Raw genomic sequence first — 5,946 nt, 5'->3', positions numbered from 1 at the left:
CTAGTTGTGGCAAGCGGGGGCCACTCTTCATCGCGGTGCGCGGGCCTCTCATTATCGCGGCCTCTCTTGTTGCGGAGCACAGGCTCCAGACGCGCAGGCTCAGTAATTGTGGCTCACGGGCCTTCCCAAGCCAGGGCTCGAACCTGTGTCCCCAACAAGAGAGCCTGCGACAGTGAGAGGCCCGCGCACCGCGATGAAGAGTGGCCCCCGCTTGCCACAACTAGAGAAAGCCCTCACACAGAAACGACCCAACACGCCATTAAATAAATTAATTCATTTAAAAAAATAAAAAATAAAAAAATAAAAGCTTAATGTTTAAAATGTACAAAAGTAAATGAGTTTAGAAGAAATTCGATTAAAGTTTCAAGTGATGTTTTGCCAGTCTAGCATTTATACTTCTGCGACACTGTTCTGGAGTATCCAAGCACACTATATTAAAGCTTAAAATTGTTCTAAGACTTTTGGGACACCTTCTATTTCATCACCGGCTTGTTAATTACTGGACCACCATGTTGGCTGGAATTATGAAAATATCCTTTAACACAAGTACATAACAAAGAGGAAAATCATCACAAAATCAGAAGCACCATTATAGTTAACAAGAAATGCAGCACGGACCCAATAGAAGGAAATAACCTACTTTCTCTGTTTATGATCGCAAACATGCTAATATGCTAATAAGTACTGCCTGCAAAGAATTTGGATGACATGTGTTATTCAGCAGCTTTTTGGTTTAAATTGATTGCCAATAATGACTAGCAGCTTCAATGATATAGTAGGGAGGAAGAACCCTGAAAAACCTAACGATGCTACAACAGTCTGTTCCGAAGTTTGGCTTTATGAGTTGTTAGGAGTCCCATGTTTTTTTTTTGTGTTTTTTTTTGTGTTTTTTTTCTTTTTTGTTTTTTTTTGTTTTTTTTTCTTTTTTGTTTTTTTTTTTGTTTTTTTGGTTTTTTTTCTTTTTTTGTTTTTTTACTTTTTTTTTTTTTTGGAGTCCCATTTTTTGATGGTAATACTGCACTGATTCTAAAGGAATATGCAGCAGTATGGGACAGTGAGGTAAGAAAAACATAGAAGTTATATAGCTAGTGTCTTTAAAGTCTAAAAATTTAAACTATTAATTAAAAAACCTCACATAGCTCACAGCTATCAGATATCTGTGCATGGATTGGGAGCAGATATCTGTGCGTGGATTGGGAGCTTTTAGCTTTGGAGTGGTTTTTGTAACTCTGTTTACAATAAAAAGGACAGAAGAGCGTGTTACATTGACGAGGTCCCGTTCTTTCCTATGAGCATAATCTTCGCTTGTCCATGAGTCTCTTGAATTCAATGTCTTTCTTTAAGGTGAAAATACTAACTTTGCTGGTTTCTGAGCAGGAGAGGTGATATTTCTCCAGTCTTTGTTTCGAGGGGTTTATGATGTTACAACCCCTCACTTCTCCCTTAAGAGAGGATGGCATTGGAGCGCCGAATACCAATGAAATGATCAGCGCTGAAAGACCTTCTCATAGCAGCTCTACACACGTCTTTGTATTTGTCGTCACACAATCTGGAAATGGCCTAGGAAAGTCAATCAGGTAGAACATAGGTATAATTAGGGGGGGAAAAAAATGTTCGGACCTTAAAAAAACAAAAAAAGCATCATTGATAAGCCACACATCTCCATTCGTTTAGATAGTTCATAGTTACTGCTACTTTGGATAGCTGATATCTACACTAACTGACAGTTCCCTAAGGTAATAACCTTTAAGGGCTATGATTAGATTGCTGGGGCAAGGGGTAACTTGCCCTAATAACTTAGAGTTACTTAAAAATTGGCTTCCTAATGATAGGCTCCTAATAGCAATATCATCTGTTACCTACACACGTGATCCTTAAACGTAATGGACATACACTTGGGCAAAATCAGTGTTTACTCAGCTATTCAACTTCTCTTCAGTTTTCATTAGTTATTACATACTCTAAGAAAATTTTAATCAGGTAGGTATGTGCTGAAGGTAGGAGAGGTCTAATGACAAGCGCTGAAAGGTGCTATTTCACTTGCACATAAATTATGGTAGAAAAACATCTTATTCTAAAGTACCACCAAGGTACCACAGAAAGTATCAATTTTAAATGTGTTCATTTCAGTTGTGAATTTTGCTGTATACCCACCAAAAATCATAAGCCATAAGTATTACGTTGTTCCATGTACGTTACCATTTATATTAAAAACTCATGTACTTTCTACATCCAGTATCTGAATCCACATTATACCTTCCAAGTATAGGTCTCTCAGGTTAGCCACGGATGCTTTGTCTAATAAACTCATGGGACTGAACTGTGATACACACACACACACACACACACACACACACATACACACACACACACACACACACGAACTGCAAGCTGAGTAAAAAACAGTTAAGAGGGAATTCCCTGGTGGCGCAGTGGTTAAGAATCCGCCTGCCAATGCAGGGGACACGGATTTGGGCCCTGGTCCGGGAAGATCCCACATGCCGAGGAGCAACTAAGCCCGTGCGCCACAACTACTGACCCTGCGCTCTAGAGCCCGTGCTCTGCAACAAGGGCAGCCACTGCAATGAGAAGCCTGCGCACCGCAATGAAGAGCAGCCCCCGCCCGCCGCAGCTAGAGAAAGCCCGCGTGCAGCAGCGAAGACCCAATGCAGCCATAAATAAATAAATACATTTATTTATTTATTAAAAATATCAAGACAGTAGAAATAGTCCAAAACATCAATTATTAAAAAAAAAACAGACAGTTAAGAGTGGTAAGTAGATTCTGTAGGTACATCTGATTAGGGATACAATTTTAAGAAATTATTCATGTATGGTTATATGTAAGTGTAGAGGTTCAAATGGAAAACCATTAAGAACAGATTAAATATGATTGAAAGTATTCTGAATTATGGTTACAGAAGAGACAATTTTTTTTTTTATAATGTGGGATCCCTGTATAAACCATAAAAGACACAGGAAATATGATGCCAACGGGTCAATAAGCTCTTCAAACTGTTAACAGCTTTCCATTTTCCTAATCACTGCTTAATATAATTTAGCTACAGGTGTGGCTTCGGTGGCTGACAGAAAACCCCAGTTAGTGATTTCACAGCCTTACCTCTAAGTTCTGTGCTCTTTCTTTGCTAAGAGGAGTGAATAGAACATTCAGGTTGTTGTCATCTGCTAAGGAGCGAAGGTCAAAGTAGTATTTGGCATACACACTGAAAGGAACATTAATATTAAACTGAAGTAGCTCCACGAAGTGCCTTTCCATCTCATTCCTGGGGGAGGAGGAGAAGACAAAACCAACACAGGACAATTTTAGTCAACTGGGCTATCTTCAAAAATACCATACTGAGCTACTAGGATGGCTCTAAATACTGTTTTGAAACCAATAATGGCTACCCAGCTGGATTAATACCCTAATGTGCAAACAAGGTACAGCTATTTGTGGTCCTTTCTGCGTCCCAGCACTTTGAGTCTGGGACAAGGGGGAAGAGGTCATGGCCCTCTTATGCACTCATGCTGCTGACTCAGGGGCTCATTCTTCAGAGTTCCATTAGTGCAGCTGTACGATTCATGCTCCACACTCACTCACGAGGCCCCGCTCTAGTGATCAGTTGAAAGGAATGATGTATGCTGTTTATTAGCTCTGAAGAACTTGCAGACATTTTCACCGGGCTGATGACAGGAAGGGGCTTACTGAAGTAGAGACGAGCCAACAAAAGGAGTGGGCACATCACCACGGCAACAAATGGATCCATCGAGAGCCACTGCTATTATCTCTGAGGGGGGAAAACTCTTGAGGCAACAAGGATTCATCTCAAGTAAATAAATAAATAAGCTACATTCGATGGGAAAGGGAATCCCCCCACCCCCACCCCCACCCCGTGCATGGGGCTGTGTCAAAGGGCATAATGCAAGTTTCTGTTCACCTTAAAACCTTACTAGGGTGAGTTGTCGTCACCATGACAGGACAGGATGCACTTTTTAAGCTTAGGAAGGCAGTAAGATTATGTCTCAGCTAGACTAAACCCACTTTACGATACGACCTCTGATAGAGCAGTTGTTGCCCCCGGTGTTAGGAGAGCAGCCCAGAATGTTCAGACCTACCGCCCCTTGCCAGGACAGACTGCACACGCCCACAGAGGGCGAATTCAATGAAGTGGGAAAGTAGAGTGCTGGGAGCAGGCTTCTGCTATATGACCATATCCAGCCATTTGCTTGCCAAATGTTTAAGTAAATAAATATAAAGTTAGAGTAAATCTTACCACTTTTCACAGCAATCACTTTAGAGAGTTGATTAGATAAAAATGATAAATACCCAAACAAACATGCAAGTGGCTTATTTTACAATACATTTGGTTTCTTGGTTTTCAAGTGTTAATATTTTATCCATTGGATAAATCAACAAATGCTCCATGTTCTCCTGTATGGAGAGCAGAGTATGAGCAGAAATGAGGTTTCTCATTTGTTGAACTTTAAACCTAACTGAACCTACTTCCAAAATTAATTTCCTGTTCATACGGCCAGAAGTCTATAGAAATGTAAATCAGATAATGTTTTGATAATCAGCTAATCAGGACTTAATTTACTACAGGAATAAATGCACTTCACTATCCCTTTTATATTTTCTCCACTAATACATTTTAATTGTGTGGAAATACAGTACTTCATAGGATTAACATGTCTATTAATAGAGCTTTAATCACTGAAGAAAAGCATTATGCCTACAGAATATGCATCTTCTGTGTTTTTTGCTGTTTGTAAATGGCTAGGTGGCTGAAGAGCCTACCACTTACAGGCGCAGCAAACTGTCTGAACAGCAGCTGCTCAGTTTAACTTACTCTTTTGAAGGGAAATATATATTTAACAAGACACAGAGATGTTAGAAAGTTTTAAGGAAAAGCTGATAGACAGCAATTTTTCAATTCAGACTCAAAATGAGACCATTACAAATAGTAGTCAACAGCAGAGGGATGAAACAAATGTGTATTAAACACTTTGTTGTAATGCTTTCCAACTCCCAAAGATCATAAACAAAAGCAGCCTATTATAAACATAACTCCTGGTGATTCTCCGTTCTACACAGAAAAGCGTTGTTTAGAATTAGTTTCTTCATAGCTGGACAGTGCCGCCAATGCTCCTGGGCTCAATGTCTATGAACACCCACACGTTTCCCTGCATGTTCTCGGATGTTGTACCTGGAACCAGAGCCCCAGTCAGCTCAGCTGCAGATTCTGAGAAAATTTCAGCTGCCATCATGGCAGGGATGGTGTTCACGATTACAAATTTTCCTTCCTTCAAGGGACCAGTTCAAAGACTGATGATAGTGTTGGTCAACGTCACTTTAGTTTCTGCAACTTCCAAAAGTACTTCTATTCATTTCAAATTCATTATCTGCTGTTCCACTGTTTGCTAAGATTGCTACCAGCAATATCACCACGACCACCTGGTTTACATGATCACCAAAGTGGGCATTTTCACCAAAAGCCACTTTGACAGCTACTGACAGTCACTGGTCCCTTCTCTTAGTCACAGCTTTCCTCGCTTCAGCTGTAAATATGCACTTTGGTAATTGTGAATTATCTAGGGTAAGGGGCAAAGGTAACAAAAACAAACTCTTGCCCCTGCCTGCCATCTTGATCGGCCGCTGCTGTCCAATATAATCAAGAGGTGTCCTTTCACATTTTCCTGAATGCCACCCACAAAGACAGGTTCACTGTCAAGCGGGCACTTCGAGAGTCTGCTGGAATTACCTCTCTGGCTCATCCTGCTTCCCACCCTTGGGGCCCTTCACCAGAGCCAGATTGGAAGCCTGGCGTTTCATGCCAATGTGAGCGTGCCATCTGTGAGGAGAACCTGCCTAGTTAACTCAAGGCCCCACAAAGTGCCGCTGTGTTTGCTGAGTGCCCTGGGTGAGGCCCCAGGGATGCTTCCCGG

At 41.0% G+C, this 5,946-nt stretch overlaps 1 long non-coding RNA gene across 1 annotated transcript; it reads right to left on the bottom strand.

Moving 5' to 3' along the window:
* Positions 1-639: 639 nt before the first annotated feature.
* Positions 640-3,340, bottom strand: LOC309662821. Its single transcript, XR_014265001.1, has 2 exons — positions 3,122-3,340; positions 640-1,560 (listed from the first exon to the last, which is right to left on the bottom strand). It is a non-coding gene; the product is annotated as an uncharacterized lncRNA (long non-coding RNA).
* Between the last annotated feature and the right edge of the window lie 2,606 nt (positions 3,341-5,946).

Source organism: Balaenoptera physalus, assembly GCF_965194825.1.
Source record: "Balaenoptera physalus genome assembly, chromosome: 6".
In the NCBI taxonomy this organism is placed as follows: domain Eukaryota; kingdom Metazoa; phylum Chordata; class Mammalia; order Artiodactyla; family Balaenopteridae; genus Balaenoptera; species Balaenoptera physalus.
This window is presented reverse-complemented; position numbering and strand designations above follow the sequence as displayed.